Source organism: Ipomoea nil, unplaced genomic scaffold (assembly GCF_001879475.1).
Source record: "Ipomoea nil cultivar Tokyo-kokei standard unplaced genomic scaffold, Asagao_1.1 scaffold0804, whole genome shotgun sequence".
Classification (NCBI taxonomy): domain Eukaryota; kingdom Viridiplantae; phylum Streptophyta; class Magnoliopsida; order Solanales; family Convolvulaceae; genus Ipomoea; species Ipomoea nil.
The window spans coordinates 679,457-694,954 of record NW_017617232.1 but is presented as its reverse complement, the minus strand read 5'-3'; positions in this window follow the sequence as shown (position 1 = coordinate 694,954).

Below are 15,498 nucleotides of genomic sequence, written 5' to 3'. Positions count from 1 at the left end.
CATGCAAGAACCACATGATGAGCACTGGGAGGCAGCTTTAAGAGTTGTCCGTTATTTGAAAGGTACACCGGGTCAAGGGATTCTCCTACGAGCAGACAGTGATTTAACGTTACAGGGATGGTGTGATTCAGATTGGGCTGCATGTCTTACTACTCGGCGATCTCTTACGGGTTGGTTAGTTTTTCTTGGCCATTCTCCAATCTTGTGGAAAACAAAGAAACAAACTACTGTTTCTCGTTCTTCCGCAGAAGCAGAATACAGATCCATGGTAGCCGTTACTTGTGAACTCAAATGGTTAAAGGGCTTGTTGTTAAGTCTGGGGGTTCATCATCCCAAAACCATAAAGTTATTTTGTGACAGTCAATCGGCTCTTCATATTGCAAAGAATCTAGTCTTTCATGAACGCACAAAACACATTGAAGTGGATTGTCATTTTGTTCGCGATGCAATTAAAGATGGTTTGATCTTCCATTCCTACATTCCTACCAATTCGCAATTAGCTGATATCTTCACAAAGGCTCTGGGGCAAAGGCAATTTGAATTTCTTCTTCACAAGTTGGGCATTTCAGATCCGCATGCTCCAACTTGAGGGGGGGTGTTGAGATATTTGATGATATTAATCATCTATATTAATAATAATGTATCTCTTTGTTTTCCCATGTGTCTCTTGGGTTTTCCCATGTGTTATGTGTCTCTTGGGTTTTCTATGTGTCTCTTTGTTTTCTTTGTATTAACTCTTCATCATCTTGTTGGCACTATAAATAGAGTGCTTGTATTGAGGTTTAGACACAAGATAATACATAATCAATTCTCCTTTTTATTCTTTGTTTGTATTCTACATAATCAAATAAATATACACTATCAAATATTAGAATTGTTTACAATTCCATCTTTAATTTTATTATCTAAATATATAAGAAAAAAATTTATCCGTGCATCACATGGGAAATTGGGCAATTATTTGCTCGAATTCAAGTAAGAATAACATTAAAAAATATAATCGATCCTACTTTTTTACTAATCTTTATAATCAAATAAATGTACACTATCAAATATTAGAATTGTTTATAAGCAAGGTAACATTAGACTCTATTACATTGTAGTATTTGTTCACCGCCTCCACTGAGGTTCGTTCTCATAACCTCCCATATGAGAAAGTCACTACATGTCATCTAATATTCATTGTTCGTGTGTTGCACAAGGTACTTGGCTCGATCCGATATAATATTTATTGTTCGTGTGTTGCACTAGGTGCTTGGCTCGATCCGATATAATATTCATTGTTCGTACAACACACTGGAATTCATCTTCGATTAGTAATGGTTACCAATTAATATGCGTGGATGACAAGATTCGAACCTGCGTGGACAAAGCCCACATAATTTCTAGTCATGCCTGATAACCACTTTGGCACCTCCACAAGCAAACAGGGCTCTTAAACTGAAATATAAATTCTAATAAAATATAACAAATAGAGGACTTTACCATCAAGTCATCAATCAACTCCTTCAACTTCCATACAATCTTAGATTCAAAAAGCCAACAGACTACCAAAACATCAAAGAGTTTTTCTGAATCATCTTTCAGCTCAGTAGTTATTCATCTTCAATATTCAAAACAATGTAGTTTGATACAGAGGCGGACCTACAGTGGGGGCAGTGGGGTCAGCTGCCCCCACTCACCCCACCCCCACCCCTTATATAATCTTTGTATGTATATGTGTATATATAGTACACGTTTTAGTATTAGTATTATAAAATAGAGAAAATTTAACAAGGTGTAGCTTGGCCTAGTTGGATGAGCGCGTGGGTGGACAAAATGTAGGCTAGGGTTCGATTCTCCTTTATCTATTGTCAGCATTTCTTTTTCTTATTAGCACTACCTTTTCACATTTTCACTATTATTAATAGTACATATTAATTTATAATGAATCTTTTATTCAAATTATTTTATCAAATTGATTATGTTCATATTTTGTTATGAATATTTTTCTTTTCTTATTATTCCACTATTAACACTACCTTTTCACATTTTATTTCACTATTATTAATAGTACATATTGTTTCAACACAATAATATAATCTTCATTTATATATTAATAATGAGATGAGATGTTTACCCCAAAAAAAAAAAAAATGAGATGTGTAATTTATAATGGATCTTTTATTCAAATTATTTTATCAAATTGATTATATTCATATTTTGTTATGAATATTTTTATAATGTTTTGATGTGTTTTATAATTTTCTTATATCCAACATTATTTATGGATATACTTTTTAAGTGTTTCATTTTTTTTTCTAATTATCAATTTTGCTAATATTTTGCCCCTGCTGCAAAAAAATTCCTGGGTCCGCCACTGGTTTGATAAACAAAAATTTTGTGAATTTTTATTTGATTAAAAAAATTATGTAAAGTAAGCTCGATGTTTAACTAGATGGTAAAATAAAATAAAGGCTTCTTGTAAGAAGTGAGGATAAATTTTGTTTGTTTATCATTAAAAAAAATGTAAACAAATTATATGTGTTGGTATTATTAAAGATGACCAAATATAAAACTTAAAGAATTAATTTCTAAATAAATAATATAAAATAAAGCATCATGGGAATTTTTACATGAAAACTGTAAATGTAAAAACTCCAAACTTTTTGAGTAGTAATGATTTTTGAGTAGTAATAGGTGATTTATATGGAAGAAAAAGAAACTCTTACGGGTGTATTCAATCATAAATTTTGTAAATTTTTAAAATAATAAATTTTAATAAATTTTGATTGGCTTTTATAGAGTCGTTCAAAACTTTAATTTTTAAAATTTTATAAGACTCTATAAAAGTCTATATAAAAAACATTCATAGACTTTTATTAATTTTTTATTAAAAAAATCTACAAAAGTTATTGAAATTCTAAATTGAATACATCCTTACAAACTTTCAATGATTTTGATTCTTATCATTTATAATTTTCTTACAAAACATGTTATAATATATCATAAAATTCTTCTTATTATAAGTTCTTCAACCATATCAACATTCTCAACATTATTATTTTTATCCATAGTATGTTGAGACTTATATGCTAATTACTAATATATATTATTAATAAACATCAACAAAAAAAAATATTTCACAAGAAATTCATAACAATATTGAACACTAAAATTTATAGTAAAAGAATTGATCAAATAAAATATTTAAAAATATAATTACAAGTTGCATAAAATAAAAATAAAAAATATAATATTAATAATATATATATAAAAACATTATACTTGATATATTGCTACGCATCAAGTACAGAACTATTATTTGCAATAGCAATTTGAGACTGTGAACAACGTAACAAGGTGCTATTATTTGCAGCTCCAAATTATTGTTGCGAAGAGCAGTTCGCTATCCGCATAGTAGTAACCTGTTGTTAATATATATATATATATATATATATATATATATATATATATTACGAATATAAACATGAAAAGAATAAAAATCAAAATATATAAGTATTTATATGAATATTATGAAAAATATAGTAAAATTTGACGAGAAAACATTCAAAGTTAAGGAGAGAGAGAAAAATTGGTAAAGTTCAGGTATGAAGAAAATATAGGATAATGAAGAAAAAAAATAATTTTATGAAATTTATATAGGTTTATAAAGTTTAAATAGGGAGAAAAAATAGAGAGAGAAAATATTCAAAGTTGTTAGAAAGAAAATTTTGAAATCTTGGGGTTGATGGTTGGATTTCAACAATTTATATTTGAGAAGGAAAAGTCTACAAAAGTCCTAAAATTAAAAAATCAACAAAAGTTTATAACTCTTTGAATACCGCATGACTTTTAAAGACTATTTAAAAGTCTTAATCAAATATCACCTGACTTTTAAAAACTCTTTAAAAATCTTGATTGAATACCGCTTGACTTTTAAAGACTTTTTAAAAGTTTAAATTAAATATCTCCAAACTTTTAAAGTTTATAAAAATCTTTAAAATTCTATGAAAGTCATGATTGAATATACCTCTTAGAATGGTTTATAGGGAGACTTTGATGCAGTTATTAACGGTAAGGTTTATGGGGGAATGTATAACAATTTAAGTTTTTGTAGAAAAACACGTGTAATATTATTACACAATTCTTCTACAATTCTAATAAGAGTCAATAATATTAGGCTCTTAACTGGAACAAAAAAATATCGGTGGTATTGTTTCTTAAAATGAATGGTTCATATTATTTTGATTTTAGTATCTTTTTAATGATTTTTCTTATTTACCCTCTATTATATTATTTTCTTTTCTTAAATAACCTAAATTCCGTTAGTATAAACTTTAGTAACGGAATATTCGGTTAACTATTTATTATTTTAAATTACTCATTAAAAATTTCTATAAGAAAGATCTTAGGTTCGAACCTCATCCCAAGTAGAGTTGGCATAATTGTTAAACATATACTACAAATATGTTAAAATGTATTACAAAAAATATATAATATAAAATTTAACATAAACTTTGGTCAAATAATTAGTCCGACTAAATACATGACATTCAAAGTTAAGTAGCAAAGATTATAAATCAAGAACATTAAAAATCATTTGATTTTTATGCATTAAAAAAAATTTAGGTTAAGTTTTTTTTTCTTCGTTTAATTAATCTCTTTTGATTATTTAGATCAGAACAAAAATTAATATTTCAATTATACTTTTACATTATTGGTATGATTTAGGTCGTTATGGTATTAATATTTTTTGTACGTATTTTTTATAATGGTATAATTGTACATTACTTTACAAATATTATACTACTGGTATTATTTTTTTTATCGGACAAAATCTTTCTTACATTACTGTCAGACCTGCGCGACCTAACTACAAAGTTGTTGATCATAAATACAATTACACCTGGACTCTAAAACGGTAGGACCATTTTCCAAAGAATTGATAATGTTGACATCCCACTGGCTCCAATTGAACAAGTTTACACTTCTAAACAAATTTGTAAGTTAATTTTTACTATATCATTATAACAATATCTATTGTACCTATATATTTTGAATTATTTATTATCATCCTCTACTGACAGGAATTGTAACAATTGTCATTGACAAACTCTCAAAACAATTTGTCTCAACAACGAATGTAAATTTTAAAAAATCAATGATTTCATTATTGGTGATGAAAAGTATGTACGCCACTTTATAACTCTTATTAAATTACTAGTTTTTTACGCGCATTGCGCGATTAGGATAATGCCCAATGTTTTTTTTTTTTAAATAAGTACTTTAAAGTATATCAAAGGTAAGATTATATTGGAATTGTTCATGCATAGATAATTGAATGTTAAATTTGCATATTTAAATAGGCAATTCTAAGTTTACAAATGCAAGATAATATAGTCAAGATTGATTATAATTGTCAATAAAATAATTGTATAGGTATGGTTGAAACCAAAATACGGGACATAAGGAAGTGTAAATAAAAATTAGGTCATAAAATATTAAATATATACTAATGTTGAAGAGCTAATTGCTGATTGCCAAACAAGGATATTGCGAGATAGTTTCCCACTTCAATTTGTTGTGTTATTTGAAAACTCTTTTTGTCAATAAATTCCCCAAAGTAGTTAATATGATTGGCTTAATTATATTTTTTTATTTTTTTATTTTTTTAAAACAATTATTATTATTAAATATATGTACACCCTTAAGTCATTTTACATGTTAATCTAAACAGCTATTTTTTTCAAATATCTTTTTACCAACCGTTGATATAATTCGCTGGTCAAATTCGCAAATATAATCCGCTAATGCTAACCGCTAACTGCTGATTGTCAAACAATGACATTGCGAGGTAGTTCTCACTTCAATTTGTTGTGTGATTTGAATACTCTCTTTGTCAACAAATCCCTCAAGTGGTTAATATGATTGACTTTATTAATTATATTTTTTTTAATTTTTTTATGGTATTAATAAAATACTTGGTAAATAAATATATAGCATTATTTTGTATTATAACTTTGATATTTAATTAAAAAATAATGCACAGAAAAGATAATAGACAATGTAGTAAATATAATCAATTGATGAATTTGAATGTAAAGAAGTTTTACATTGGAGAAATATAAAGACAATATAACTAATAAAATTATTTCTCTTAATTAATTTATTGATAATGAATAAATTTTTTTAATAAAGACATTGTAGAGACAATGTAGCGAATATAATCAATTGATGAATTTGAATGTAAGAATTTTTATATTGGAGAAAAATAAATACAATATAACTATTGAAATTATTTCTCTTATTTAATTTATTGATAATGAATAATTCTTTTGAATAAAGATATTGTAGACACATAATTCTAAATTAAAGAAATGCATATGTATTATTTTTTTGTTGTAGCTACTAAATTATTATTTTTAATTTAATAAGAGTAAAATAGAGTACTAATTATGCCAACTTCGATTGGGATGGGGTTCGAACCTAAGACCTTTCTTATTGAAATCATATCAATGAGTAAGTTAACAGTGAACTAACAGAAATTAACGGAAAAGATAATATTTAACGGAAAATTTAACGCATAATCATATTCATTAAGGAAAAATTAGGAAATTTTAAGGAAAAAGGAAATTTTAAGGAAAAATTAAAATCTGATCAATCTGAGCCATTCATTTGATTAAAAAATTTGACCGCCATTTTTTCTAACCATTATACGCCTAACTCTCTTGGGCTCTTATTAGTATAGTAGATATGGATGAGATCTGAGTCGTTGAGCAAATCTAGAACAACGGTACAAATCATGAAAAACATGCGCGTCCTAAAAGGAAGAAGCAAAGTGTAAAAATGACGCACATTAAGTGTTACAAAGACACACATTAAGTGTTACAAAAATGCACCTTAAGTGTTAGAATGATGAACCTTAAGCCTTAACATATCGCACTTTTAGTTTTTAAAATGACGCACCTCATAGTGTTACAAAGACGCACCTTAAGTAGTAAAATCACGCACCCTAAGTGTTAAAATGGCTCACCTTAAGTGTATAACTGACACACTTTAAATGTTAAAATGATGCGACTTAAGTGTTAAAAGGAGGCACCTTAGGCTTTGAAACGACACATCTTAAGCTTTAGAATGACGCACCTTAAACTTTAGGATGACGCACCTTAAGTTTAAACAAAAAACGCATATTAAGTTCTCAAGTGTATATTGACGCACCATAAGTATTAAAATGGTGCACCTTAAGTATTAACGCGATGCACCTTAATCACATAAAATATGCACCTTAAGTTTGAACAATACGCAAAATAACCAAACTGCCACCGCGTTTTCTTTAATCTATGTTCATCCTGGATGTTGATTTTGGCGATATATATATATATATATATATATATATATATATATATATATATATATATATATATATATATATATATATATGTTCAGGTTCATGTGCATATAAGTGTTTCCCATGCGGTTGTGCGTGTGATTAATATGCGCGAGTTTTGTACTTAATGTGCGTGAGTTTTGTGCTTAATGTGCTGCGATTTGTGCTTAATGTGCGTGAGTGAGTAATGTTTAATGTGCGTGAGTTTTGTACTTAATGTGTGTGGGTCTTGTGCGTAATGTGCGTGAGTTTTGTGCTTAATGTGCGTGAGTCGTGTGCTTAAAGTGCGTGAGTTTTGTACTTAATGTGCGTGAGTGTGTACTTAATGTGAGTTGTTTTAAAAACTTAAGGTGCGTGTGTTTTTGTCCTTAACATGCGTGAGGCTTGTGCTTAACATGCGTGAGACTTGTACTTAACATGCGTGAGGCTTCTGCTTAACATGCGTGAAGTTGTGTTCTGAAGGTGTTTTGTTTGTGTGCTTAATGTGCGTGTGTTGTGTACTATAAGTGCGTCAGATTAATGCTTAATGTGCATTCACCCGCACAACCGCACGGGAAGCCTCAAATGCACCTGATCCCTTCCCTATATATATATATATATATATATATATATATATATATATATATATATATATATATATATATATATATATATATATATATATATATATATATATATATATATATATATATGGGGGATGAGTTCTAGTGCGGAGATGTTCGTAGGTGAAAAAATAGGGTTAGATCAGAGTCGTTGATCAAATCTAGATCAACGGCTCAAATCAATGAAAATTTAAGAAAAGAAAAAAAAAAAAAAAAACACCCGTAAACTGGAAAAATTCTTATGCAGAGATGCTCCTATGTGAAAAATGGGTTTTCCTTCATGTTTTCCCCAAAGATAACATCTCCACCATTTCTTTTTATATTGCTATCATATTTTTTTTTTCTTTTGAATTAGATCATTTTGAATTTGGGAACCAAAATTGGAAAAATTCATTGTACTGTTGAATATAATAAATATAAAATATTTATTTCATAATACTACGATCCGAATGAGACTCTTTTTGAATATTATTCAGGGCCAAATATTGGGTTGTGCAAGCTGGGTTACCGCACAGGACCCCAAATTTTAAAGGCCCAATATTTCATTTTTACGTAGCTAGTTTAGAAATAAAAATTAAAAGTTTTTAATTGAACTTAAAAGGCTTTATGAACAAATGGTAGGAACATGTGTTTATAGTATTTCAACTTGGAATTGAAGTCTAAGGTTCAAAATTTGTATGTTGCTCCAACTTTGGACATCTGCTTATTTTTTTAATCCTTTTGCATTTTGAATTTGCACACACTATTATTATTGTAATAATTGTAATTTATTCCATAATACTATTATTATTATTATTATTATTATTATTATTATTATTATTATTATTATTATTATTATTATTATTATTATTATTATTATTATTATTATTATTTATTCTATAATATGTCTTTGGTTTTTTCTTTACGCACAGTAACATCTTACCACCTTATTATTATTACTAGTATTTTTTATGCGCGATGCGCAAAAAATAGGTGCTCAATATTAATACATTATATTAAAATTTTAAATTTATTTAGATTTTAGATATTTAAATTATTCTAAATAATAATAATAATAATAATGTAAATCATTTTTATAAATTTGACTAGTTTTTTACGCGCATTGCGCGATTGAGATAATGCCCAATGTTTTATTTTTTAAATAAGTACTTTAAAGTAAATCAAGGCAAGATTATATTGGAATTGTTAATGCATAGATAATTGAATGTTAAATTTGTGTATTTAATAGGCAATTCTAAGTTTACAAATGCAAGATAATATAGTCAAGATTGATTATAATTGTCAATAAAATAAATGTATAGGTATGATCGAAACCAAATACGGGACATAAGGGAGAACAATAAAAATTCGGAAATAAAATATTAAATATATACTAATATTGAAGAGCTAACTGCTGATTGCCAAACAAGGACATTGCGAGATAGTTTCTCACTTCAATTTATTGTGTGATTTGAATACTTTTTTTGTCAATAAATCCCCCAAGTAGTTAATATGATTGGCTTAATTATATTTTTTTCTTATTTTTTTTAAAATTTATATATATATATATATATATATATATATATATATATATATATATATATATATATATGCAATTTTTTCATTTTACATGTTAATCTAAACAGCTAATTTTTTTAAATATCTTTTTACCATCGTTGATATAATCCGCTGGTCCAATTCGCTAATATAATCCGCTAACTGTTGATTGTCAAACAAGGACATTGCGAGGTAGTTCTCACTTCAATTTGTTGTGTGATTTGAATACTCTCTTTGTCAACAAATCCCTCAAGTAGTTAATATGATTGGCTTTATTATATTTTTTAAATTTTTTCATGTTATTAATAAAAGACTTAGTAAATAAATATATAACATACCAGGATTATGTGGTCTAATGGTATCCGGGGTGGACTTCTAAGTGGAAGGTTGTGATTTCGAGCCTCAGTGGAGGCGTTATTGGCTCTTTGTGTTTCAGTAGGTTGAGAAAGTATATGAACAGATACTACAATGTAATAGAGTTAGTAGCATTCAAAAAAAAATAAATAAATATATAACATTATTTTGTATTATAACTTTGATATTTAATTTAAAAATAGTACACAAAAAAAATAATAGACAATGTAGTGAATATAATCAATTGATGAATTTGAATGTAAAGAATTTTTAATTGGAGAAATATAAAGACAATATAACTAATAAAATTATTTCTCTTAATTAATTTATTGATAATGAATAATTTTTTTTTAATAAAGACACTGTAGGGACAATGTAGCGAATATAATCAATTGATGAATTTGAATGTAAAGAATTTTTATATTGGAGAAAAATAAATACAATATAACTAATGAAATTATTTCTCTTATTTAATTTATTGATAATGAATATTTTTTTTTGAATAAAGACATTGTAGACACATAATTCTAAATTAAAGAAATACATATGTATTATTTTTTGTTGTAGCTACTAATTTACTCCGTATTTCTAAAAACATAATAAGTGTGAATGAAAGTTATACCCCTGATTTATGCTCGTTTTTTCCGTTAAGTTTTTTTTTGTACATTATGCTATAAAGGTTGTACATTAAAATATTTTGGACAAACATACCTCTACCGTTATAACTTCCGTTATCTTTTCCACTATTGTTACCATGCACATGCATCCACCATAGGGGTGTAAATGAGCCGAGCAGCTCGCGAGCAGCTTGCGAGCGACTCGGTCAATGCTCGGCTCGAGCTCGGTCAAAATCGAGCTCGAGCTGCTCGTTTAGTAATCGAGCTCGAGCCGAGCCTATATATTCTAGGCTCGTGGCTCGTCGAGCCGCTCGCGAGCCATATAATATATAATATATATAATACATAATATAATATAATATAATATAATATAATAATATATAAAAATAACAATTAAAAATTAAAATTTTAAACTTAAAATCCCTAAAAGATTTCTATTATTTATGTATGGATAAAACAAAGTAGTTTGAATTTTAAATCAAAAGTATTAAATAGGTCAAATTCAATGTCAAAATCGAGCTCGAACTCGAGTTCAAGATCGAGCTCGAGTTCGAACTCGAACAATCGAGCTGCTCGAGCCGAACTCGAGCAGCCCGAAAGTTACCGAGCTCGAGCTCGAGCATCAATTCTCAAGCTCGATCGAGCTCGAGCTCGAACTCGAGCCGAGCCTTCATTAACGAGCTCGAGCTTGAGCCTACCCAGGCTCGAGCTCGGCTCGGCTCGTTCACCCCTAATCCACCATATATTTTCTTATCTTCTTCATTAATAATAATATATACACATTAAATATTTGAGTTATATGTTAATTATTACATAAATATAAATATCTACTATACTAATAAGAGCCCAAGAGAGTTATACCTATAATGGGTAGGGGTATGTTTGTCCAAAATATTTTAATGTACAACCTTTATAGCATAATGTACAAAAAAAAAAAAAAACTTAACGGAAAAAACGAGCATAAATCAGGGGTATAACTTTCATTCACACTTATTATGTTTTTAGAAATACGGAGTAAATTAGTAGCTACAACAAAAAATAATACATATGCATTTAATTAATTTACAATTAGATGTCTATAATTCCTTTATTTAAAAAAAAAGTATTCATTATAAAAAATTTAAAAAGAGATATAATTTCATTAGTTATATTATCTTTTTTTTTTAAAGGTAGTTATATTATCTTTATTTTCTACAATTCAAAGATTCATTACCTTCAAATTTATTAATTTATTATATTCAATACATTGTCCATTGTCTTCTTTTTACATTATCTTGTAATTAAACATCAAAGTTATAATACAAAATATGTTATATATATATATATATATATATATATATATATATATATATATATATATATATATATATATATATATATATATATATATATATATTTGTTTACCAAATATTTTATACAAATATAATAAATATTAATATTTTAATTTGTTCAATACTTTCACATGATAACTTACAACACACATCTCACAACGCATGAAACATGTAGGAGAAAAACTACCACTACCAAATATCAATAGATGCTTGTAAGATAAAAAGTTAATAGTACAACTAAGATCCCATCATATACACAATAAGGCAAATCTAAAACTTCATACACTATAATCTCATTGCACGATGAGTCCATCTTGCTACCACCAGTAACCCAATTGCACATGACAGACTACCAATAATAATAAATAAATAAATAAATAAATAAATAAGAACATGTACTGAAGATGGAGACAATGACAATGCTACCCAAAAGAGAAATAAGAAAAATTAGAAGAATTTAAACTAAAAGTGGTATTTATTTAGACTGTCGTTTTTAGACTAAGTATTTAGACTAGTGTTATTAATTACAAAGTTGCAAACATTTATTTTAGTGACAATATAATCAATATCTCATATATTATCTTGGATTTATATACTTTAAATTACCGATTTAAATAAACAAATTCAATATTTATTTACATATGCATAAATATCTCTGATATAATATTGCATTAATATACTTTGAAATACTTATTTAAAAATAATCATTGGGCATTATTCCATTAGCGCAAAGCGCATAAAAGAACTAGTCAATTTAATATGAGCCAAACGTTTTAATAAAAGACAAATTGAAGCATGTGTTACATCTCAACTAAATACGTCTCCTTACATGTACGAGTCGATTATTTTTTTGACTCTGATACCAAATTGAAGAATATGCTTCATCTCAACTAAAAATTTCAGATGATAGTTGAATTTCACATATATATATATATATATATATATATATATATATATTATGCTCAACAAGACAAAAATTTAAACTTTAGGAGTTCTTGCATTTACCTGTAACATTGACCAAAAGGAAAAATATATACATTATTAGTAGTAAAAGTAAAACAAAGTTTTTCTTTTACTTGGTAGTGCTCTTGTCACTCTTGATTTGATGGTAGTAGACACATCCCTAGAGCATATTTCAACTATTTAAATCTCACCTCATTTAAAGGTTTGGTAAAAATATTAGCTAATTACTTCTCAATGTGAATGTATAGCGATTCAATATCCTTGCCTTCTACGAAAATGTCGTTGCGTCTTTTTTTAATTAGATTTGATCCATTCAATTTTTTGAGATGTAAAATTGAGATTGATTTTTAGTGACAACTATATTATCTTGCATTATACTTTGAATTACTTATTTAAATAAACAAATTCAATATTCAATTATTTGTGTATAAACATTTCCTATATATTAATATTGCAACGATATACTTTGAAATACTTATTTAAAAATAATCATTAGACATAATCTCATTCGCACAATATTTCGGATCATGTAAAAATTTATCGCGTGCATGTCAATCGAATTAGATAATGAGTAGTGTAAATTGTATGAAAGTCTGACAACTAATTGCAATTATAATGGATATAATCCAAAAAACAAAAAAAAAACAAAAAAAACAAAAAAAAACAAAAAAACAAAACAAAAAACAAAATTAAAATGAAGTTTCTATTACAACTCCAAACATTAGTTTAGAGTCCTGATATTTATATTTTCAAGTTTTACTCTCTTGCTTTTACTTTTACTCTATAATATAACAAAAAATGATATGCTATTTTCATCCTGTATAGATCCTCACACATCAAAAAATTAAGAATGAGAGTAAATTTTGGTTGTAGAAGATGGGAGATCTACATAGTATTTTCTTATAATCTAATCTGAAAACATAATAAGTCTCAATCCAAGGTATATCTTTATATTTATGTCCATATTTTGTATGCTAAAAAATGTATACATTTCAATATTATTGTACAAAAGTGTCACTATTACATTTTTGTTAGATAAAACTACCCTTATATCGTTATAACTTAGTTACTATTTAATTCTAACATTTATGATTCCATCATTATTATCATACATGTATATCCATCATATATTTTTCCTATATTTAATTATCATTTTATTAAAATCATTATATAATTAATTTAATTGTTGATTATAATTTAATTAAATTTCTATGAATGATAAATCACGTGTGCTTATATAATACATATAAGGGTTTCTCTACAATAAACTCTTTCCTCTCTAGGGTTTCTCTCTAGGGTTTTCGCCATTACTACTAGGGTTTTCCCAGGTTTTCAATAGTCACAGGTTAATTCATCCGGTCAATGGCTGGTGTTACGCGTGATGATGATGGTGACGAGAGCGCCGATATGCAGCGTCGGATGGCTAGTGGATTCCGAGAGGAGGACGGGGACGCTGGTGGTGTGTGGCGGCGTCGGATGGCTAGGGAGTTGCGAGTGGAGAACGGGGGCGTTGGTGGAGGGGGACGGTGTCGGAGGGATGAGCCGATGGCCGACCAGTCGGTGGAGGCCGCGGTTGAGGTAGCAGCGCTAGCTGACCTATGGGCGGACTGGGCGCTGCAGGAGGAGGAGGAGGCAGCGTTCATGCCGGCGGGGGATGCGGACGCCGACGGTGGTATGGAGGAGGAGGAAACATGGAGGGTGGTGGGCCGATTCCTAACGCAAAAAATGGTAAAACTTGACTTTATGCGGCAGGTCTTGACTTCCATATGGCAGCCGGTACGCGGGGTACGGTGCAGGTAACGGAGATCCAGAGAGGTTTATTCTTATTTGTTTTCTTTCATAAAACAGATATGGAGTATGTCTTTAATGGTGGTCCATGGGCGTTTGAGAACAATGCTCTAGTATGTCGCGAGGTTGTGGATGGGGTGAACCCAGGGGATGTGAAGCTTGATAGGATTGATATGTGGGTACAGGTGCATGATATGCCGAAAGGGTATACAACTCAGGCGATTCTGGAACAAGCTGGAAATTTTCTGGGCTCTTTTGTTAAGCATGATGATCAGTTTGAGGGGGCACCATGGTTGACTTTTCATCGTATTAGAGTATCAGTCCCGATTAATAGGCCACTCAGGAGAAGGATGAAGTTGATGAAAAGGGACAAAACCACGGCATGGGTTAATTTCAGGTATGAACGGTTGCATAAGTTTTGCTACTTCTGTGGTTTTATGGGGCATTTGCACACTTTCTGTCTACGAGCTAGGGAAGCAGGAATCCCGTTGGAAAGGTACCTGTATAGGTCGAATATGCGAGCTAGTGGATCTCGGAGCGCTCCTAGAGCGGTTGGGGATAGCTAGCTCGTGCCAGTTGGCGGGAAACCACGTCCAATGGAACCTAGGGTAGTGATGGCCGAAAGAGTGGAGGATTGCACGGTTGGGGCGAGTGGGATGCGGCCGAGTGGCTTGTCGGAGGAGGAAATACTGGTGGCTTCGGCGAAACGCCGGAGGCAGGGAATGGAGGGCGGGGATGGAGTAGGAGGAGGAGATGTTGCAATGACCGAGAGTTCAAAAAACTTGCCTATGGCGGGAGCTGGTGTCCAGCCCCGCCCATCCTCATGAGTACGTTAAGTTGGAACTGTCGTGGCTTGGGCAATCCACGCACAGTTCGACAGGTGGTGCACTTTGTGTCCTGTAAGAAGCCTGAGTTTGTGTTCTTGATGGAAACCAAGG